The 24,136-nt window shown below is 39.1% G+C and overlaps 1 protein-coding gene and 1 long non-coding RNA gene across 8 annotated transcripts in view; both read left to right on the top strand.

Moving 5' to 3' along the window:
* LOC142142770 (uncharacterized) overlaps nt 1–24,136 on the top strand; it is a 508,920-nt gene that overhangs the window by 141,082 nt on the left and 343,702 nt on the right. The gene's annotated exons all lie outside the window — the stretch shown is intronic.
* Nucleotides 1–24,136, top strand: part of LPP (LIM domain containing preferred translocation partner in lipoma) — a 251,578-nt gene that overhangs the window by 53,846 nt on the left and 173,596 nt on the right. For 3 of the 7 annotated variants that reach the window (XM_075202314.1, XM_075202310.1, XM_075202311.1), the window contains one exon: nt 21,791–21,862. The exons of the other annotated variants lie outside the window; for them this stretch is intronic. The gene's annotated coding sequence lies outside the window, so the exon portion shown is untranslated. The remainder of the gene's footprint in view (nt 1–21,790; nt 21,863–24,136) is intronic. 7 annotated transcript variants of the gene reach the window in all.

Genomic DNA, 24,136 nt, shown 5'->3' with positions numbered 1-24,136 from the left:
ACTTTTTAAACCACTCAGGTCAATTGTTACTCATTTTATTTAATAGAAATCAGAAATGTACTATTGGAACGGAGGTGTGAACGAACACTACTGAGGGCAATGGTGGATGCCATTGATTAAAACCTTACTATGTTTATCTTTTTCATGTTTTATTTTTACATTTGAGAACAACCTTTGTCTTAGGGGGAGATTCAATTAGACATGAGGTGTCTCCGGAACATCCACCTTGCAGCAGAGATTTAACAGAAATCTCCGATAATTTTTCCTGGCACCCCATAAACGTTCAAGGAAAGTTGAGTGGAGATTCCATTTTAATTGAATATGCCCCTATAGTTATAAACTGAAATTCGTTTTAAAATGTCACAATCTTGTGCCTCACCCAAAAGCCTTGTACTCTAGGCTGCAGCTTAGTCAGCCTATTGGATTATCAGGCTCTTCCATCTTCACAAAGATTATACAGATTGTTTGCCTCTAGAAAACAAAGCTTTTGTTATCAATAAAATATTTTGTTTTATTGATGTACTTGCTACCTTCAGATACTTGCTGAATCTTCTGTCCATGTATCATTGCCAGTAACCATCCCACTCATTACTGCTGTGCACAGCAGATGACAATTGAATTTCCTATTTTTTCTGTCAATACAGTATGAGCTAGTCCATAAGCATTCAGCGAAGCTGGAAGCTGACTTTTTCACCTGCTGCTCCACTGATTTTCTACTGTTCCACAGAGACCAAGCCTTGTTATTGTGTTTAATGTCTAGAGACATTTCAATATTAACTGGAGACAATTCTACACTGTATATGTTTATTTGCCTTTCAGGGAATTTAGTTTAATTTTCAAATGATACACACAGATCAATATTTGTGAGACTGTTAAATCTCACCCTAAAAAGTAGTGCACATTTGTGTCTAAAATCAAGATGCATTGAATTGTGTGTTTTTACTGATACTTTACAGTTTATATTTGCAATATGCTCGGATTTCTCTGTAAAGTAGATGTTAAAGACCATTGGGTTTTAGATTGTGCCTCTCAGTGTTAGGCGGTGGTATTGTGTTTTCTTTTCTTCTTCCAGAAGGCAGACAGGTTTGGTTTTGTACAGGCCACTCTTGTCAGCAATTGTTCTTCTGCTCTGTATTTTAGGGGGGAATTCAAATAGCCGCATTACTGTAAAAAGTAACCAAGTTGAATTGCAGTAATAGTGCGCTTAAATACCGTTATTACGGTAGACTCAGCGACGGCTTTTTGCTCGCAGCTCCCAGAACTACGAGTAGAAAGCCGGGTTAAATTTACCATAACAACTTTAATAGAGTTTTCGTGGTGCTACTTTGGGGGGAATTAAATTCCCCCCCGAATTAGTACAGGGTGAAATCTATTAACATTATTACGGTAAATTTAACCCTGCTTTCTGCTCGCAGCTCAGGGATCTACGAGCAAAAAGCTGGCGTTGAATCAACTGTAATAACGGTATTTAAGTGCAGGCGGCCAATTGAATTCCCCCCTTAGTGTCTTTGTCTCTCCAGTATTTCCGGGTTCCTTTTTTTTCTTTTACATTTATTTTTTGTAATGCCCCACTGACTTTCACTGAATGGACACCCATTGTTTCAAGCTTAGGTCTCTGGTATATTTTTGTATTTTAATCGTTATTTACATAAAATGTCAGATTGCAGTCCTTTGGTGTCTGGTAAATTGTAATTTGAAGATTTTTTTATTTTTTTTCTTCCAGCCTTTTGTCCTCTATTTGGGGTTTTGTCAGCTTACTTTTGATGAGGTTTCATCATCATCATCATCAACATTTATTTATATAGTGCCAGCAAATTCCGTAGCGCTTTACAATTGGGAACAAACATTGATAAGACAATACTGGGTAATACATACAGACAGAGAGGTAAGAGAACCCTGCTCGAAAGCTTACAATCAATGGGACAATGGGAGTTAGTAACACAAGGGAATGTGCTACATCATATTGTACAATGGACCAGCTAGACTGTAAAGATAAAAGTATTGAGTGTGCTGTGTGTGTGGCAATGTTGGTCAGAGGGTTGTTGTCTTGCGTTAGCAGTGTAGAGGATGGGAATAGGGTAATCTAGAGAAATTAAGATGATGGTTGAGGAATATCATAACCTTGTCTAAAGAGGTGGGTTTTCAGTGAACGCTTGAAGGTTTGAAGACTAGAGGAAAGTCTTACTGAGCGTGGGAGGGAATTCCACAAAGTGGGTGCAGCCCGGAAAAAATCCTGTAACCGAGAATGGGAGGATGTGATGAGAGGGGAGGAGAGACGTAGATCTTGTGCAGAACGGAGGTGTCGAGTAGGGAGATATTTCGAGATGTATGTCAATGCAATTTTGTTGATGGCCTTGTGTGTTAGTAGAAGAATTTTATATTGGATTCGTTGAAATACAGGCAGCCAATGTAGAGACTGACAGAGGCTCAGCAGAGGAATAACGGTTTGTAAGGAAAATCAATCTAGCCGCTGCATGCAAAATAGATTGTAGGGGTTCAAGTCTGACTTTGGGAAGACCAGTAAGGAGGGAATTGCAATAGTCGATGCGGAAGATGATGAGTGCATGAATTAATGTTTTTGCGGTGTTTTGTGTCAGATATATGTGTATTCTGGAAATGTTCTTTAGGTGTATGTAACATGATTTAGGTATAGAGTTGATGTGGGGAATAAACGACGGTTGTGAATCAAGGATTACAGCTAGGCAACGAGCTTGCGGGGTGGGATTTATGGTCATGTTATCAACAGAAATAGAAATGTCAGGCAGGAAGCTTCCGTTTTTGGGTGGGAATACTATGAATTCAGTTTTTGAAAGATTGAGTTTGAGTTGGCGAGAAGACATCCAAGATGAAATGGCAGAAAGACAGTCAGTAACGCGAGACAACACAGATGGTGAAAGATCAGGAGAGGATAGATAAATTTGTGTATCATCTGCATAGAAATGATACTGAAATCCAAAGGAGCTTATTAGTTTTCCAAGAGAAGTGGTGTAGATAGCAAATAGCAGAGGACCTAGGACTGAGCCTTGTGATACTCCAACTGATAAAGGAAGCGGAGCAGAGGTGGATCCAGAGAAATTTACACTGAAAGAGTGATTAGATAGGTAGAATGAGAACCAGGATAGGACAGTGCCATCAATACCTAGGGATTGTAGCGTTTGTATGAGGAGAGAGTGGTCAACAGTGTCAAATGCAGCAGAGAGATCCAGGAGAATTAGAAGAGAGTATTGGTTATTATTTTTTGCTGTGATCAAATCATTGACAACTTTGGTCAGCGCAGTCTCTGTGGAGTGTTGAGAGCGAAAGCCTGACTGAAGAGAATCCAATAAGTTGTTTGCTGTAAGAAAGTGTGTGAGGCGAGTGTAGGCAATTCTCTCGAGAAGCTTGGAGGGGCATGGGAGCTGGGATATGGGGCGGTAATTTACGAGAGAGTTGGGGTCAGAATTCTGTTTTTTTAAAATGGGAGTCATCACTGCATGCTTGAATAGTGATGGAAAAATACCAGTAGAAAGAGAGAGATTACAGATTTTAGTTAGAGGGGGAATGAGAACAGGAGACAGGGACATACCAATTTGTGAGGGAATGGGATCCAGAGGACAGGCGGTAGAGTAGGAAGATGAGAAGAGTGTAGAAACTTCCTCTTCATTTGTGGGATCCAATGAAGAGAGAGTGTCAGAGGGTGCTACAAAGGAATTGAGCCGATTGCCTGTCAAGGGAGATGATACCATTTCAAGCCTGATCCTATCAATTTTGTCCTTGAAATAGGAAGCAAGATCCTGGGCACTGATTGTAGTTGGAGGATTTGGAGCAGGAGTATTCAGAAGAGAGTTAAATGTGTTAAAGAGGCGTTTGGGATTAGAAGCCTGAGCATAGATAAGAGATTGGAAGTAAGTTTGTTTAGCAGTGTCCAGAGCATTTCTGTAGGAGTGGTAGATATCAGTATATGTGATATAATCATTAGAGGTGCAAGATTTACGCCAGTGACGTTCTGCTTTACGAGAGAGTTTTTGTAGAGTTCGTGTTACTGTAGTGTGCCATGGTTGGCAACGAATTCTACGCAAAGTATGTAGTGTCGCTGGAGCCACTTGATCCAGGGCAGTTGCTAGGGTTTGATGAAAATGGGCTACTGCCTGACCAAGGAAGGAGAATGTAGAAATTGGGAAAAGAAGGTGTTGGAGAGAGGTGGAAAACTGTTGAAAATCAATAGCGTTGAAATTCCTGCGGTTCTGAGGAGGTTTGGAAGAGTTTGACACTAGGGAGAGTAAAGCACTGGGGGTGAGCGAGTAGCTAATGAGGTGATGATCTGAGAGGGGGAAAAAAGTGTTAATGAAACCAGAAACTGTCTAGAGAAAACAAGATCAAGACAGTGGCCATCCTGATGAGTAGCGGATTCAATCCACTGGGAGAGGTCAAGTGAGGAGGTTAGAGAGAGTAGTTTGGAAGCAGCATTGGAACGTGGATTAGAAATAGGGATGTTGAAATCACCCATGATGATGGTGGGGATATCAGTAGATAAGAAGTGAGAGAGCCATGCAGAGAAGTGTTCAAGAAAGTGTTGGTGTGGACAAGGGGAGTGATAGATGACAGCAAAACGCATAGAGAATGGGTTAAAAATCCTAACAGCGTGTACTTCAAAAGATGTGAATGTGAGTGATGGGACACTTGGTAGAACTGTGAATGTGCACTGTGGGGAGAGAAGTAGTCCAACCCCCCCCCCCCCCCCCCCCTCCTTGTCTGCCTCCTGGTCTGGGGGTGTGGGTGAAATGAAGACCACCATGTGAAAGGGCTGCAAATGAGGCAGTGTCTGAATGAGTGAGCCATGTTTCTGTTATTGCTAGAAGGTTGAAGTTGTATGAGAGGAAGAGATCATGTACGGAGGTAAGTTTGTTACAAACAGAGCGTGCATTCCAAAGGGCACATTTAAAGGACTTTGGAAGAGAGGGGAGACAGGTGATGCGTTTGAGGTTTGCCGGTTTTTGGTTGATAAGTTTTTTGTCAAATTGAATTGTGACGTGATCATTTTTTTTCAGACTGATGGTGTTTGTTTCATGCATGTGAATGTCCTCGTGATTAAAAGGCATCTACTCTGCTCCCGCACATATGCCTTATTCCATGTGCACCTGTGCCATAAGGCATGCATTTACACCTGGCTTGATACCCATTCTACAGTACAAGGTCATAGAAGCAGTGTAACACCCCTGAAGTTTTACTATTTTTAGGCGGAGTGAGCTCTAAATTAGAAGCATGTTTTCTTTAATAGGGTGATTCCTACATCATATTGATTTTGCCCTTTCTGAATCCTGAGGAAATTAGTTCCTCTCAACTCCTGCGCTGTATTGGAGAATTTGGCGTTCTGTATTTGCTCTTGTGCTTTTTCAAGGGGTACTGCTTGCTTCTCTTGGGAGTCCTGCTACTCCTTTGTGACAATTGGACAAAAAAAAAATATATATATATGTGTGTGTTTGTGCATATATATATGTGTGTGTGTGTATGCATACGTGTGTATGCATACGTGTGTGTGTATATGTGTGTGTGTATATATGTGTGTGTGTGTGTGTATATATGTATTGTGTGTGTGTGTGTATATGTGTGTATATATATATATATATATATATATATATATATATATATATATATATATATATATATATATATGAGAGAGAGAGAGTAATGTGTATATCTACATGTTCCACACATGCGCACGCACACATATGTGTGTATGTGTGTGTGTGTGTGTGTGTATGTATATATATATATATATATATATATATATATATATATATATATATATATATATATATATATATATATATATATACATATATACATTCATACACAAGTTAACCCGTGCATGATACTCATGCATTCTAGTCAAATCAAGCTACTTAAGGTGTTAAAAAGGTTCTTGTCATGCATTTGGGCCTAGCCCAGGCCTCCTCAGGGGAAGAGCGTTACTTCCCGACGCAAGCGCCCTTTTTTAACGTGGTTTTGTCCACATGTCACCACCTCATCATTCTTCTCCATCACCTCATCCTTCATCTTCATCGCCACATCCTTCATCAAGCTACTTAAGGTGTTAAAAACTCCCCACTGTCACCCCCGGCAACCACCAACCACTCCCAACTGTCACTTCTCCTTAAAGAAATATATAGGTCAGTGTATAACTCTGCCCAGCAGGTGGCGCTGCAGCTTGGGTTTTTTTTTTCCCACACACGCCACTAGGCATTTATATAGTAGAGATAGATATATATATATATATATATATATATATATATATATATATATATATATATATATATATATATATTTATTTATTTATTTTATCATGGAGTTGTTCCCCCAGTTCAAATGATGCCACACAGCAGTGCCCCAGTTCAGCTTCAAGCATATGTGCTAGCTGCCTTCTTATGTGATGTGCTACTTACCTACATACATACACACACACACCCGTCTTTTTGTGTTGCAACAAGTGACAGCATTTTTATTTTATTTTCAGGTTCTACTGGGTATTGGATAAGAGATCACATACCTGTATTTTAATACTGTCCAGTATGTCTCATCATTCTTGCTTTTTCCTCTAGAAAGGGCAGTTTGTCTAAACTTTTGTGTTATATGGATAGAAGTACATCCTAAATGAAGACCAAAAGTGTAGGAAGTTGACAGCTTATAATTATTTAAGCTGCATTCAATGATGTCTGATTAAGATTGTACCAATTTCTTACCTTCAGAAATATATCAATTATAGGAATGTTATCTTTTATACACATTTTTCCAGACATCTAGAGACTAACATAGAGCATGCTAATGTGACCTACAGGACAACTAAAGAGAGAAACAGCAGTACCAAGTATTTGCTCTCTCATAGAGTATATGGGAAATAATTATTCTGTAAACCAACATATTCCTGCTCCATTTCAAAATAAGCCATTACAACTCTACATTGTTATTAGTCTGCTGTTTACTTTTTTAATTGAATGTCTTGTATAACCAGTGTTTGCCAAGTTAAAGAGTCTGTATGTAGTGATGGTCCTTTTATAAACAACTTAATTCCTTTCAGTGCTCTTTGTAATGTTCTTTCCAATGAAACTTAATAACCAAATGTCATAGTTAAAGATATCTAGCAAGAATATTTAAAGTTTCTGATTTCAGAATTTGTGTTCTTGAAATTGTTGCATCACTTTGTTTTTTCATTTTGATGAACCTATCAAATTTGAGCTGAAAAAGTCACTGGTCGATCTTGTTCAATTAACTTGTTGGATATTTTCAACTCTGAAATAAACAAGTATGGGCTTTAGCAGCAATGAGCAAAGGTTACACACATTAAATTGGTTCTGCTTGATTGTTTATAGAAATGTGGTTAACAATAGATTTTAGGAAGCATTATATCTCTACAGAAACTAAACACCTCAAACTGGACTGAAAAGGTTGTTCGTTGGATGGGCAAAACAAACTGATCACAAGAGTACATTTATTTTCCATAATGTTTTAATTTTGCCAAGTGAGACACATACATGCTGATGTGGTCATCAAATAAAATAGAATTTATAGCTTGGTCTGATAAATCAAATTACATACAACTGGGTTTCGAAAGGACAGTGCAGTTGTTTTGGACTTGCAGGCACATTGACTTGGGTCCAATGTGCTCTAAAGAGAAATTGTGTGACAGTGTAACTACGCATAGCTTTTTTGTTACGCTATACAGTGACCAGATTTTCTTATCTCAGGATGAGGGCTTCTCTATTGCCCTTGGCAAACTGTGGTTACTACAGCTTTGACAGCTGCAAGATTAGAGATCATTGATCTCTCTAACAAATGGGAGGCCAGTACATACTAACAATTTCCAGAATGCTTGATGGACCATGAATGTAACTACCACAGTTGAAATTTCCAGTCTGTACTGATCTTCCGTTTTGTTATATTAATTTGCTGTGACCATGTTCAATGGGTTAAAACCAAGTGCCCATGTGTATCTAGCTTGAATCTTCCCTCTAATGAGATAAGCATACAATTCATTGAGTTGTACCTATCATCATCATCATCATCATCATCACCATTTATTTAAATAGCGACACTGATTCCGCAGCGCTGTACAGAGAACTCACCCACATCAGTCCTTGCCCCATTGGAGCTTACAGTCTAAATTCCCTAACATACAGAGAGCGAGAGAGACTAGGGTCAATTTTGATAGCAGCCAATTAACCTACCAATATGGTTTTTGGAGTGTGGGAGGAAAACTGAGCACCCGGAGGAAACCCACGCAAACACAGGGAGAACATACAAACGCCACACAGATAAGGCCATGGTCGGGAATTGAACTCATGACCCCAGTGCTGTGAGGCAGAAGTGCTAACCACTACGCCACCACTACGCCACTACTACGCCACTACTACCAACAGCTAAACCATATATATGCTTTACATTTTAAGGGACAGAATGAAAATATTTAGGTGTGAATGTGCCTGTAAGTTTATCTATGGAAATTCTATTTACTCTCTCCTATATCACAGGATTCCAGTGGCGCTATCCATTTTAAATTGAAGAAAATATTTGCTTTCACTTTGTAATTGGCTGCATTTTTTTCTTTTTCTTTTTTTCGAAGTCAGTGACTTGAATTCATTACACAGTCAGTCTTTTTGCTTCAGAAAATGTAGGCATAGCAAAGTATTTTTATATAGCAACCCCTTTGAGGGAAAGCATCATGACAGCCTCTAGTCTAGTCAATATTTGTATTATGTTTATTAACTTTTAAAGTTGTTTGAAGAGACTTTGAGCAGTGACCATTTGCTAGGTGGGAAGTATGTGCTCAACAAGCTGTTTGTGGGTTGAGTCTGTTAAAGAAAGCCACCTGCTCTACAGTATGTGTAGATTGTCTCTTGTGAAAAAGGCCTAATTGACTTGAAAGCTGATTGATCTTGGTGGACGTGCCATATTCTGTAGAGCTGCTGCAGAATAAAATGTCTGTACAATAAGCTCCTCTTCAAGGGACAAATTAAATTTAATTGATGTCTTTCTCTTGTATGGTTTTGTGATTTATGCTAGGTACTATGCAACTTCTTAGCGGAAATTTTTTGAGCCACCTGAAGTAACCAGTTAAATAGTTAACAATTTGAAATGGTCGCACGATATCTTTTATAAAGTTGTACACACTCTGAAGCTCCCTAAATACTACCACTACCAGGTGCTGTGATTCAGGATTTATTAACCTGCAAATATTGAATGACCAAACACTGCTTGGCTAGTATGTGTGATTTGTATGTAGCCTTTGTGTCACATATTAAGCACATTACATTTAGCAGTGTTTTGTATATTCTATACAAAAATAAGATTTAGCTTTTCAACTTACTCAACATGATACCAAAACTCTCTTATCCATTCTCTTATCATCTCCTGTGTTGACTATTGCAACCTCCTGCTATCTGGCAATTCCATCACCCATATATCCACTTCAATCCATCTTAAATGCTGCTGCAAGACTGATCTTCCTCTCTCAGCGCTCCACATCTGCTGAACCATTTTGCATATCCCTACACTATCTCCCTGTGTCCTCCAGAATCAAATTCAAATTACTCACCTTACCTACAAAGCCCTCAACAATATCACCCCTTCATACATCTCATATTAAAATACTCTCCCTCCCGTCCTCTTAGATCTACCTCTGACCTGCATCTTGTCTCACTTCTCTTGTTTCTCTTGTTTTACCTGATGATCACTGATTTGTCCCCCCACCCCCGTTCTGGTTTTGGTTTTGGATCTGGAGTAACTTCATGTTTTGGTTTTGGATCCCTATTTTCTTCTAAAATTCCTATTTTTTTTTTATTATTTTTTTTTTGCTAAAATCACACAATTTTGCTTCCCCCCCTATATTATTATTCACCTCAATAACACTAATTTCAAGTAATTTGCAGCCAATTTTGACCACCTCACAGGTCACAATATTATTTTCATACAAAGACTGCAGCGACTTGGCTGGACGCTAGGTGACAGAGCAATGACACAAACACACAGCAGTTCATAGCACATCTAGGAAACATTGCCACACAGCAGTGGCAGAAAAGAAAAGATGGAATTATCCTTGGGATCTCCCATCCACCCTTATGTAAGATATTTAAAAGGACATGTACAGTTTAACAAAGCAAGCACTCCAGCAACAAGCAGTGCCACTTTTGTGGCCGAAGTGCTCGGTTTGTTTGGGCACCCACAAAACAAGCTAACAATGGATTTAATGTACCTAAGCAAACGGTGCTGTTAATGAACTCTACTGTGGCAAGTCATGCAGCATTGGAAGCAGATCTTGCCAGTGATGAGAAGAAGGCCATTGCCCTTCTTATGTGTGGAATTATTTTTACACAAATTCTGACAACAGTTGTCTAGCCATTTGTAGCATTGTTAAGCCACAGTCAGTAGAGGTAGGGACCTTAACCATCTAAGAACCTCATCCATGTTACGCCATTTGAAGCGAGTTCATGGAAAGCTTTGTGAAAATCTGAAACTTATACTAAAAAATAACAACAAGGAGTCCAGCATCGGCTACTTCCCTTCTCTCAGCTAGATCCCAGCACCTGCAATCTACAGCTGCAACGCCTTCCTCATCAATATTCTCACAAGTGATCAGAGTTAGTCACCCAAGTATCTAAGGTGAGATAACTCCTCCCCTATCCAGGACTCCTCAGAAGAATCCTTGAGCGTTAGGCACACTGCTGCTGCTAGGGTGGATCTTCAACCTAGATGCAGACCAAGAAGAAGACTACTAGTAGTTTACAACAATTGACTGTTAAACAATCGTTTGCAAGAGGAAGCACGTATGAAAGCTGTCACCCAGTCACAAAGCGGATCACAGACGCCATGGCGACTATGCTAGTATTAGATCTGCATCCAATATTCACTATTAATTCAGCTGGTTTTAGACAGCTACTTGAGGTCTTCAGTTCCCGTTGCCAAATTCCATCACAACACCATTTTACCAGAAAAGCTATTCCTTGCCTCTACCAGAAGGTTTGTAAAAATGTAATTATTGGGCTACAAAATGCTATTCCACCCACTGTACACTTAATCACAGATATGTAGACAAGCGGAACTGGGCAAACTGAAGATTATATGACACTGACAGCCCACTGAGTTGGTGATTCGCCTTCAGCAGCAGAGACAGCAGCAGCATGTACCCAAGAACGTCACATTTTTCAGAGGCAGGCTACTCTGTGTATCATCTGCTTCACCACAGTGCTCCACAGCGCCGTGCAGTAGGGAAGACAAGGACATACATAAAACAGGACATATGTAAAACAAGCACAGACATGGCAGACAAAATGAATGGAGAAATGAAAATAAAGGGTATGGAGGACCCTGCTCATTAGAGAGCTTGCATTCTAAAGGGTAGAGGGCACAGCTGAAACAAGAGGAGCTTGTGTGCCTCAGAGTGAAGATTGGGATAGTTGTGAGGGTGAATTAGTGTGAATAGTGTTAGTGAGGATAAGGTCACCTCTAAAAAAGAGATGGGTTTTCAAAGAGCATCTAAAGATTTGAAGGCTGTGGGAAAGTCTGATTGAGCGTGGTATTGAATCCTATAAGTGGGGAGCAGCACAGGAGAAGTCTTGAAGGCGGGAGTGAGAGGTGGTTATCAGAGACGAGACATGGTGCAGGTCAGAGGTAGTACCGCTGACAACCCTTTTGAAAAACTAAGGGATGTCATTGCAGCATGGCTTATCACGCTTGGTCTCTCCTGAGGTTGTGTGATTTCTGATAACGCCACCAATATTGTTAGAGCATTACAGGGGGGGGGGGGGGGGATTCCATCACATTCCCTGTTTTGCTCACACAATCAACTTGGTAGTACAGAGCTTTTTAAAAAATGACAATGACATGTAGGAGATGCTGTCTGAGTCCTGAAATATTTAGGGTAAATTTCCGGATTCTGCAACAGCATGTAGGAGAATGCAGCAGCTGCAAGAAGAATAGAATTTAGGGGTAATGTGCTTTAGTCCAGTGCAGTGGAGAATACTTTTCGTGTTGTGCAAGGTGCTGAAATTACTCGAAGTAGTCAGCTGAAGAGAGTGCTTGAGTCAAGTGATTCCCATAATTAGACTTTTTGAAAAGCAGCAAGAGAAATTGAAGGATGAAATGAAACAAAGCAATTCCGCTAATTATATTGGACTTGTAGATTAAGTACCTGATTTGCTTCTCCAGAATCCAAGAGTTGTCAACATCTTGATATTGCATAATTACATTTTGGCAACTGTGCTTGATCCTAGGTTTAAGAGCTATGTCTTCTCTTTCTTTTCAACTGACCCAGATCTCAAGAGATGCAATGAGCTCCTGGTCAGCAAGCTGACAGCTCAAGTAGTACCTGACACAATGACGTCTTCTCCTTCAGTTTTTCTGGAAATTACTGCTACTAAACAACTTCGCTTTCCCAAGACACCCAGTGTTGATGCAGATGAGTCTTAACAACATTTTGACGTTTGGTCTGTTCTAAAAGAATTGTCCAAAAATCGTGACTGCACTTCCGTAAAATGAACTACAAATTCCTTTTAAATCCGTTACCGGCAATTACATCGAAGTACACAGACTTTTGTGATGGTGGATTCCAGCGGGGATGAATTGGTATTGTTTACGGATGATGTACACACTGATGAGGGTGAATATGATGACAGTGTAGATTGCTGGTGCTGAGATCTAGCTGAGAGAAGGGAGCTAGCTGATGCTGGTATGCTTGATAATATTTTGGGTAGAATGGCATGTTGGCAATTTTATGTTTTTCTACAGTAAACTTTCACCTTTATTAGAGAAGTGTGTTTTTCTTTAGAAAGGTACAAGCTTTTAATTTACATTTTGGTTTCCTTGACTTAAAACCTCTATGCACTTGAACATAGGCTTTAGCACATGAGGTAGATGGATTGGTATCATCATGACTGAGACTGGAGAGTGACAAGGACACTGCCACCCCTCCTGTTTCTGTATGAGCTATGGCACAGTAAAATGTGTCTGGAGACTTTTAATAATACTGCCAACCCTATTTGAATTTCTGTTTCAGCACTAAACACTGCCACCTCTCCTATTTCTGGGTGAGCTATGGCACAGTACAATGTGAGTGCAGGTTTTGAAGAACACTGCCAACCCTATTATTTCTATTTCAGCAATGACAATTAGCAATGGAGCTCTCCTGAATGTCACTGTAGACTTTGAAGAACACTGCTAGCCCCTCCTCTTTCTTTTCTACCTATGACGCTGCCAAACTGCACTAGAGACTGCCAAGAACTGTGGTATCCTTTCTGTGTCCTTTTGTGAAATGTCGCTGGATTGCCGTGAGGGCGGTACTAATAGAATCCAAAACTCGTGAGATCCGACTATGTAACAATGCAGTTTTGCCTCGTTTTCAATTCCGAGGGCGCGCTAAAACACGGCTCGGTACCCGGATCTGCTAAGTTCCGGTGTGTGTGGTTCTTGGCGAACTGAGCCTGAGCATCTCTATTGTTTTCCCTACTGTACAGTGCTGCAGAGCACATTGGCTCCTTACAAATCTACGATAATAATTATTTTCATTAGTTATTTATTCAATGAACTTTTTTTTTGTCCTGTACAGCAGATCCACTAGTGATTTCAACACGTTACAGTCTGACGCTTCTCTACTGAATTGTTGATGCCCCTGTTGTTTTTTTCTAGTTTTGGATGGAGTACTTTAAATGTGGATTAAGTTCCTAACTTGTTTGTGAAAGAGTTAATTTATAGCAGAGGCGTGCCATTACTTTCTGTAATGTCTTCTCAGTGTAGAGCCTTTGATCAACATTATCCTAATGTTAATATTTACTCTGCATATATTACACTATACTCAATCTGGCATTTAATTTTTTATTTTTTTTATTATTCTTTGATTAGACATCTCCTCTAACAGGACACCAGTTGAGAGTGACATTTATTATATATGGTTATCTAGTTTTATAAAACAGTTTTACCTTAATAGATCTGTTTTGCAAGGCTGGAAATGTACGATACTAAAAGTTAATTCTTCAGCCCTTTTAAATCCTTAGCGTATTCTAAACCAATGCATTAATGCACTCGTATAGGGTATTTAACCTGTAATACTTTCCTTCGCCCTCTGTAGCTAGTGCCTCATACCTCAGGTTTGCAAATGCCTTTGGTCCCAACGGTGCTTCCTTAACTTGCACAAAAGTACCAGACAATGTAAAGTCAGTCCTACTCATTGAATGTGTGTTCGCATTTCCCCAAAAAAGTTTGTGTGGTCATCACTAATGTATGTGCAAGTTGGGAAGGTAAAATATGTGAATACTTAACCTGCTCATGAGTGGATCATGTTATCTGATACGCATTGTAAAGAGGTGAATATGAAGAACTACAGTTTTGGAAAAAAAATAAAAAAAAGTGAGGCACATTTTGTCTACCAGAGGTGCATATTAATTGGCAACAGAGTATGTGAATGATTAGAATTTACCTAATATCGTCCTCCATTCACATGATTGTGTATGGGGGTAATTCTGTAAACATATGAAACAGATGGCGGAGAAAAACTGTTCTTATACTGGAAATTCAATTCAGTATTCTGTTAAAAAATTACTATACTGACACTTTTTTTATTCCAGTTTTTGTTTATAGATTAATGCTAAAAATTGTGCTATTTTTTCTTCTTGTACAGAATAGGGAGTTAATTCACCTCTAATTTTTGAATCCCTAAATGTGTACCATCTTTTTCATATAATTTTTTTGAAAACCATAACATTTTGCCTCATGTTTGTTGCTTATACTTTAGCATATGATGCATATTCTTATTTATAAGCTAGCAATTCTCTTTCACAAACTACACAATTATTTTGTGTAGTTGGTTCCCTTTTTGTACTTTTTTTTTCTAAATAGCCCACAGTATCCATGACGACTGGACCTTTTACACAGCATTTCTTTGACTCGTTGCGAAATGCTGACAATTAAATGTACAGTACTTTAAAGAGATCCATCAATCTTTGTTGTCATGCCAACCAGCTTATATTTAGAAATGTAACAAGTACATGAAGTTCAATTGCTCTTGTACTCAAACATAGATCTGCAGCTATAATTGAATTTTTTTTTTATTGAACATCTAAATCCTATTTTGTGCAGTGCTTGTATTCAGAACATTGTCTTTTGTATGATGGACTTATTTAGGCGAGGTGTATTTTACGTGCAGTTCACTTATTTTTTTCATTATGACATTTCATTAGTCCGTTCCAGTAGTTTAACTATTTTAGACATTTATTTTGCGGCGTCAGTCTTCCATAAGATTGTTGAAAAAAATGAATCCCCTAATTTTTTGCTGCATTGTAAAATAAATTATTTTGTATTCTGTGATAGATTTGGAAATTGCATGTATATTTGTGTCTATTTTCTTTTATCTTTGGCATATAGTAGTGGCCACCTATGTCTTGTATAACTTGTGTGAGATGGTGATGGCTCTAAACCAGCGGTTCCCTAACTGTGCACTGTGGCGATCTCACAGGGTGCCGTGTCCCGGGCCAGGGGTAAGCAAGGCGGTGGGGCTCCAAGCGCTCCCCTCTGCCTGCCATTCCCTATTTGTCCACTAGCCGCCAAAATAACAAACAAACTCTGCACCCTCCTCCACCCACCTCCTCCTCCTCTCTCCACCGTTCACACTGACTGATGGGCGTGATGTCATCACTCCCGACATTCTATGTCAGGAGTGATGCAGAGAGGAGACAGAAGAAAAGAAGACAGAAGAGGAAAAGAAGAAAACGGAGTATAGAAGGGCAAGTAAAAGTAAGTGAAGGGGCACATTGTGATATGGTGGAGACACACTGTGAAAGGGCACAATGATATTGTGAAGGAATACATTGCGAAGGGGCGCAGTGCGACATTGCAAAGGGGTGCAGTGCGACATTTCGAAGGGGCCTAAATACTTACTACTTTATTTTGACTACTTAAAAAGCTGGACTACCCAGTAATTGTTTTGACTTAGGGGTGCCTTGAAAAAATGATGGAGAATCTAAGGATGCCTCAAACTGAGAAAATTCGGGAACCACTGCTCCAAGCGATAAAAATTTGCAGTGTAATTAGATTGTAGTGTTGCATCATTTTGACAGGGGCCTCGCATCACTATCCTTGTGGCCCTTCCACTATATGTCAGTCTTCTCCACTCCCCTCATATCATGACGCTACTCCTGTCACATGCAGCTCTGTCACATGAATGGCAGGCCTCTGCCTCCCACATAAGTGATTTCCTGAAATAATTTGTGCTGCTGTAGGCATTCTAATGCCTACAGCAGCACAGAACATTTTCCCAGCGAACTGTATGTTGCCAGTTGCTAGGGACCTAAAAAGTCTGACTTCAAAAGTAAGAGACTAAATTGAACAATAAGTAAAGATTTTTTTTTTCACTTGTAATTAAGCTTGTTGTCAGTGGGGCTCATAGTTGTGAAAGTGAGTATTTTGTACTGACTTGCATATGTTTTTTTTATGTCTGGGAATACTGGGCTGATGGCAGAGGTGGTTTTGTTCCACTCTAAAGCCGGGTACACATTACAAAAAATTACTGCAGTGCAATTTCTCTTAACGATTTACCAACGACTGTCCCGATGACCATGCAGATTGATGTGTACACACTGACACAATTTACCTTCAGATCTGTACTCTTCACCTCTCATACACATCTGCTGAAAAGACTGTGACTCTGCACACACTATAGAGATCTGCCTACACTGCTGGTTTTGCGTGTGCGTACACTTCCACATTTGCCCAACATTGTTTCATTGTTGATCCTGATTTTTAGAAAGTTTAGAAAACCAAATCAAACGATACAATGCGTTTGGTGTAATAAAAGATAATAGTGGGCAGCACAGTGGCCTAGTGGTTAGCACTTCTGCCTCACAGCGCTGGGGTCATGAGTTTGATTCCCGACCATGGCCTTATCTGTGTGGAGTTTGTATGTTCTCCCTGTGTTTGTGTGGGTTTCCTCCGAGTGCTCCGGTTTCCTCCCACACTCCAAAAACATACAGATAGGTTAATTGGCTGCTATCAAAATTGACACTAGTTTCTCCCTCTGTCTGTCTGTCTGTCTGTCTGTCTGAGTGTGTCTATATTAGGGAATTTAGACTGTAAGCTCCAGTGGGACAGGGACTGATGTGAATGGGCTCTCTGTACACACTAATACAATATCTGACCAATTGGTTGTTTATCGTATGATCTACATGATAATTGCATGAATTTGCTGTAGTGTATACCCGACAGTCACTTTGCCAATTTTCCAAGATGTTTGGAGAAATGTTGCATATTTCAATCTCTAATAATCCTTTTCTGACCAAGGGTATTCTATACATTTTGTGACAAAATTGTGTAAGGTTTTTTTTTGTTAGATAATTTAACCAATACATGACAAACAAATCAAACTTCTTTGGTAACCAAGTGATTTTAATTCCACATCACCTCCAGGACAAATGAAACTTTCTTTTAGATTATTGAAATAATTGTTTTTTTTTATTGACATACATAGGAAAGAAAACATACAATAAATGTTTTCTCCATGATGCTTCCCATAGAAGTTAGTTCTGTGTTTTGTGTGAAGCATTATAAAGTTCTCTCCAAATTTTAATAGGCTTTGTAATAGGTAACTGTATGAATAACATAGATATAGTTTATGCCAGGTTAAACCAATTTCTGCGAAGCCTGAATGGGCAGGATCCAATGATTTGGCATACACATGGTTCCCTTATTCGTCTGGGATTCCCTGCACTTGATAGTGGCACTGTGTCTATGCTTTTCCCTTCTGGGTGACAACCCGGAATCCCACGTTTTCAGGCATGGACACCTCTCCTTTTTTGGTCTGCTTGGGCCTATCATACACAGCTGCTGATATCCCCACTATAATACATGTTGGGTGTTCTATATGATTTTTATCTGGTCATCTGAAGTGTTGGCTATAAAGTGATTTGCCAGACATGGTTCTAAAGGTATTTTGCTGGGTATCCTCTGCAGTCTGAGTAAGAAAGTACAGATTAATAGAATTGGTGGCACATCTGTGCATGATGGTTGATATCAAAACAAATGGGTTGTCTTTGTTTTTACATTTATAAGTAGATCAACTACTTGGTCCGCAACATATTTTGAGTTACACTTCTTTTTAGACTAAATGAAACAATGTCTCTTCTCTATCCTTTGGTATTAAACTGTGAATGTTTTAGACTTATATATTTTTTTAAAATTGTGGCAGCTGTGTTATTTTAAGTACTATATTGTATTTTACTTTCCTTCCACATTAAAGTGCAATTGACTACTCCGAGCATCTTATTGTATTTTATTTTGGATTCCTGCTCAGTTTGGATGTCTTCCGTTTTGAAATGGGTGGCGAAAGAACAATTTGTAGCCAGTCATGTCATTGGAATCTTAAGTGCATCAATTGAATGAGGATAGGGATATGTGCAAGGGGAAATATTATTGTTGTGGACAAGGGATCAGAGACGAACAGGGAGCCACAGACTGAATTTTAGTGAAAAAGAGGATTGTAGGGTTGTAAGTTCCTATGAAACGAAACTGTTGCAGGATTATTGTGAACTTCATCATACATCTATATCGAGGCAGGACAAATGACAATCGCCAGGTCAATTAAAAAGTTTTTCATGGCAACAAGAACTGGGTAGGCCCAAAGGTATGTTCTTCCCTTCCCACCTCTGATCACTTTTAATTGATGAAGAATTGAAAAGGAAGGTTTGGCTTGAATGATTGTGTGCATTTCATTTATAAGTATGTATCATGGAACAACATTCCCCTTGAAATCACATCACTGTTGCATATACAATGGAAAGTTATGGAGTGATGTCTGTACTTTCTATCCTGGAGTCAAGTGAACCAGTGTTATATTACTGTGAGATGATCAGATAAATTCTCACATGACTACTTTGTCCTGAATATGCTGACATCCAAACCAGAGTGTTGTCCTGTTAAGGCAAAGTAAGCTGGCATAAATACAGTATCCAGTGTACCAACTTATATTGCCTTATTTGTGAATTATCACATCACAATTTTTATATGCCTTTTTTTATCACCTAATTGAAAAAAATAAAATAAGTCATTGATCCCCAGTAATTTATAAAACATGAACAATTGAATCATAACACCAAGTTAGATAAGTATATGCAGGTATTCATACTAACATAATACATCATTGTTCTCAATCGCATCAATTATTCATACCGTAAATAATTATAAATAAAATGTACTAATCTTTTTCCTTTCAAGAATCTTTAAAAAAAAAATATTTAATGAAATGCCACATTTCAAATTCAAGAGTACATTCAGCAGTGCATAGTCTAAATGTCATTCAGTTGTCTATAAATACCACTCCATTCATTCGTTTAAATATGGTCTCTCCAAACCTAAGATGTACCATAGCAAAGTTTTCTTTGATCTGGTCATATAGTTAATAGTACCTACTTAATGTTATGAGTGTCTAAATCACAAAGATGCTCAAAGCTACAGAAATAGAACATAATTTCTGATATGTTTATTAACATAAATTTTGTGTTGGGCACAGTTGCCATATATTGGGCAGCACGGTGGCGTAGTGGTTAGCACTTCTGCCTCACAGCGCTGGGGTCATGAGTTCAATTCCCGACCATGGCCTTATCTGTGAGGAGTTTGTATGTTCTCCCTGTGTTTGCATGGGTTTCCTCCGGGTGCTCCAGTTTCCTCCCACACTCCAAAAACATACTAGTAGGTTAATTGGCTGCTATCAAAATTGTCCCTAGTCTGTCTGTCTCTGTGTGTGTGTGTGTATATTAGGGAATTTAGACTGTAAGCTCCAATGGGGCAGGGACTGAAGTGAATGAGTTCTCTGTACAGCGCTGCGGAATCAGTGGCGCTATATAAATAAATGGTGATGATGATGATGATATATTGTGTGCAGTTCATATCTACAGAGAATAACAGAGTATAATGCTTAGGACACGGCAGGTATACTACATGACCAAAGTGTGTGGGCAACTCAATATCACAACCATACGTGCTTGTTGATCATCTCATACCAAAATAAAGGTTATTAATATGGAGTCGGTCTCCCCCTTGCTGCTATAACAGCCTCCACTCTTCTGGGAAGGTTTTCCACTAGATTTTGGAACAATTCTGCAGGAATTTGAATCAGTTCAGTACCCAACCTCAGTAATGCTCTTGTGGGTGAAGTTGGGTGATAAGGCCTGGCTCCCAATCAATGTTCCAGTTCCTTCCAACTTTGTACGATGTGGTTGAGATTAGGGCTATGTGCAGTCAAGATCGCTTTGTGTACATGGGCATTGTCACCAGAAAGGACCACCTTTAAACTGTTGCCACAATTTGTAAGCTCACAATTCTGTAGAATGTCATTTGTATGCAGTAACATTAAGATTTCCGTTCATTGGAAGTATGGGCCATACGTCAAACCGTGAAAACAGCCCTAGACCATTATTCCTCATCCACCTAAGTTTACATTTGGCAGTAGGCACTCTGGTAGGAAGTTATCCCAGATTAGTCTGTCAGACTGCCAGGTGGTGTTTACTTGATGGCCATTGTTAGAGATAATATACAGTGTTGGTATGCTGTGAAATGTATAATTTGGATATGTATGTAAGAAAAATGAGACATGTCCCATCACAGCCAAATCCAACACTGTGGCCCTACCCCTAAAAAAAAATGTAGGCAATATTTGCAATTTTTACCTTGCATAAACACAGGCTTCTAACTTAAAATGTTCACAGGGCTGTTATGCATACAGCGAAGTTTAAAGTGCTCATTTGTTTTCTGGTGAGTGAAAAGATTTTTGATGCAACGTTTGAGAGACTGTATCACTTGGCAACAGTAATATAGCTATATAGGCTGTACATGGTCCTTGAATTATCATTTCTACATTTGTATAAATTTAGTTGCTTTTTACTGCACAGCATTTGTTCATATTAGGTTGTCATTGGACTTATGTGTGTTAAAGATCACTAACACTATATTTCAGTTTCTCTTGATCAATGTACAGTATAATATATTACAGACATGTTGATAATTTCTCTAAAGCTATTATGGTTACTGATTCAGCTTGCATAATAATCTGGCTTGCAGAGGCATAATTTTGACCTGTTCACAAAATGGTACTAGTGAAGGGGATGAACCTCCTGATAAAATGCGACTCACCGATAAGTCAAGAATATCCCAATGTTGCGCTACAAAGTAACACATTTTATTGCCATTTGATTTCTTAATAAATTTGTTTTGCGGTCGGCATGTAAAAAGTTGGGAACTATTAGGACTAATAAATTTATTGTAGCCATAAATCTTGAATGGTTTCTACAAATAGCTAGCACATACATCAAATAGCCTTACTATGTACTGACCTGAGTAATATCTAGTTAGTTGTTTTGGGTTACAGTGTGTGTATATGTATTTATGCATGTGAGTGTATATATAATGTGTATGTATATGTGTGTGTGTGTGTGTGTGTGTGTGTGTGTGTATATGTGTATATATATATATATATATATATATATATATATATATATTATATATATATATATAATTAGTTTCGCCATGTTAATAAATAATCAAATCAAAGTAATTTCCTTGCTAGATTATGTACATAGCAAGTAACAGATTGGCAGAATGAAATAGTGAGCTAGTGAAGGGCATCATTAATATCAGGAAAGATTGGGCACATGCATCCCAGAAATGTCCCCTTCTGTACTACAGTTTTATTAGCTCCACAGTTCATTTAGAGCAAATGGTAACATTGGTTAAGCTGTTTAAAGCCTGTGTACAGTTTGTAACGGACACAGTTTTTCCCTCGCAGGCTTTGCATTGTTTCACCAAGCGGAACATAGACGTCTGTTACAGGGATCGGGAAGAAAGTTCCTCTTCAGAGGTAAGGCAGCAGCTTGTGTTCTTGTTTTCTGGCCTGTAATGAAACATGTTATTTAGTAGTAATTTTGTGCGGCCATCGAAAAATCTAATATTACCAATTTGAGCAGCAGATCAGTGTGGGCTACCATTTTGTCCATAAATGCCCCATACCGTAATAATCAGAGTTTTCCATACAGTTTTGTTCTTTTTGGACCATTGCAGTGTTTTTCTGAAAAGATGTAGTTGTCACATCTAAATTTTAACTGCAGGTTGAGAGAGCCTTCCCTGCATCTGGCCATCAGATAAAGTGCTAAACACATAAAGTCAAATTCTGGTGCTTCTCCAAATTCATATTTTCCTTTTGGATGGGCTTTGCAGAATATAATGATATGAATTGCAGACTATATTTAATGTGCACTTATGTGTTTTGATTCTGGGTAGGACCCAGAAGCAATTTTCTCTTAATGTCTACATTTTGATTTGCGACACTGTCCATGTCGCCAATCACACTGACAACATTGTAAACCTGTTTATTGTAAGTGTCTGCTTTTATCCTGCCGCTATTTTCATGTCTGCAAGTTAAGTGCCGGCATTCTGTCAATCGGAATTTTGACTGCCACTGTTGATTCTCACTTGAAAGAAACCACCTTTAACTCACTGTGCACTGCTACTCAATTTGTTCCAGGTCATAGCACCTGAGAACCTTGAAAATAAACAAGGTTTGTGTTGATTTTTGAGATTCTGCTGATTGGATGAGCTAGACCATTTTGCTGCTTGTGAAGTAAGCAGAATCTCAAAAACCACATTTTTCAGCATTTTCATCATCTGGCAAATAGAGTGGAGGTATGCTGTTGGGTGAGTAACTTTGCTAACAGGAAGTCTTGACAAACAGTCATTCACAATTTTTACTACTTTAGGTCAAATGAGGTATTAAGGAGCTTGGCTTTACCTGTAACTCATTACTAGTAATAAAGTACACATAAATTGAATGTTGTTAAAGAAAAGAGTGAGGTGTAAGTAAATCAATAAGGCAAACTTACACTAAGCCTATTCACCTTCTAAAAGTGTGTGTATATCTGGTGCTAAATCTAAGATGCAGAACCAGATAAGATCATCAGTTTGCACTGTTCCTGTACAGTCATGGCCAAAAGCTTTCAGAATGACAAGTATTGGTTTTCGCATAGTTTGCTGCTTCAGTGTTTATAGACCTTTTTATCAGATGTTGCTATCGTACTCAAAAGCAACCCCACACATGAATGGTCTCGGGATGCTTTACTGTTGGCATGACACAGAACTGATGGTAGCGCTTACCTTTCCTTCTCCGGTCAAGTGTTTTTCCAGATGCTCCAAACAATCTGAAAAGGGATTCATCAGAGAAAATGACTTTACCCCAGTCCTAAGCAGTCCAATCCCTGTACCTTTTGTAGAATATCAGTCTATCCCTGATGTTTTCCCTGGAGAGAAGTGGCTTCTTTGCTGGCCTTCTTGACACCAGGCCATCCTCCAAAAGACTTTGCCTCACTGTGCGTGCAGATGCAATCACACCTGCCTGCTGCCATTCCTGTGCAAACTTTGCACTGGTGGTGCCTCGATCCCGCAGCCGAATTAACTTTAGGAGACAGTCCTGATGCTTGCTCGATGTTCTTGGGCGCCCTGAAGCCGCTTTCACAAATATTGAACCTTTTGCCTTGAAGTTCTTGATGATCCGATAAATGGTTGATTTAGGTACAATCTTACTAGCAGCAATATCCTTGCTCATGAAGTCATTTTTTTGAAAGGCAATGATGACTGCACATGTTTCCTTTCAGGTAACCATGGTTAACAGAGGAAGAACAATTATTTCAAGCACCACCCTCTTTTTAAAGCTTCCAGTCTGTTGTTCTAACTCAATCAGCATGACAGAGTGATCTCCAGCCTCAACAACACTCGTCAACACTCTCACCAGTGTTAACGAGAGAGTTACTGACCTGTTGTCAGCTGGTCCTTTTGTGGCAGGGCTGAAATGCAGTTGAAATGTTTTTTGGGAAGTTCATTGTCATGGCAAAGAGGGACTTTGAAATTAATTGCAATTCATCTGATCACTCCATGACATTCTGGAGTATATGGAAATTGCCATCATAAAAACTGAGGCAGCACACTTTGTGCAAAATAATATTTGTGTCATTCTCAAAACCTTTGGCCATGACTGTACTCTGTCAGACAATTGGAGTTTAGTCTAGAATGCAAATGCAAAGAAATAGGGATGTGCACCGGCCACTTTCGCGTTTTGGGTTCTGAGTACCTTCAGGTTTTGGGT

The sequence above is a fragment of the Mixophyes fleayi genome, chromosome 3 (genome assembly GCF_038048845.1).
Source record: "Mixophyes fleayi isolate aMixFle1 chromosome 3, aMixFle1.hap1, whole genome shotgun sequence".
NCBI classification, from domain to species: domain Eukaryota; kingdom Metazoa; phylum Chordata; class Amphibia; order Anura; family Limnodynastidae; genus Mixophyes; species Mixophyes fleayi.
Note: the sequence above shows the minus strand (reverse complement) of the source record. Positions and strands in the feature narration are given on the sequence as shown.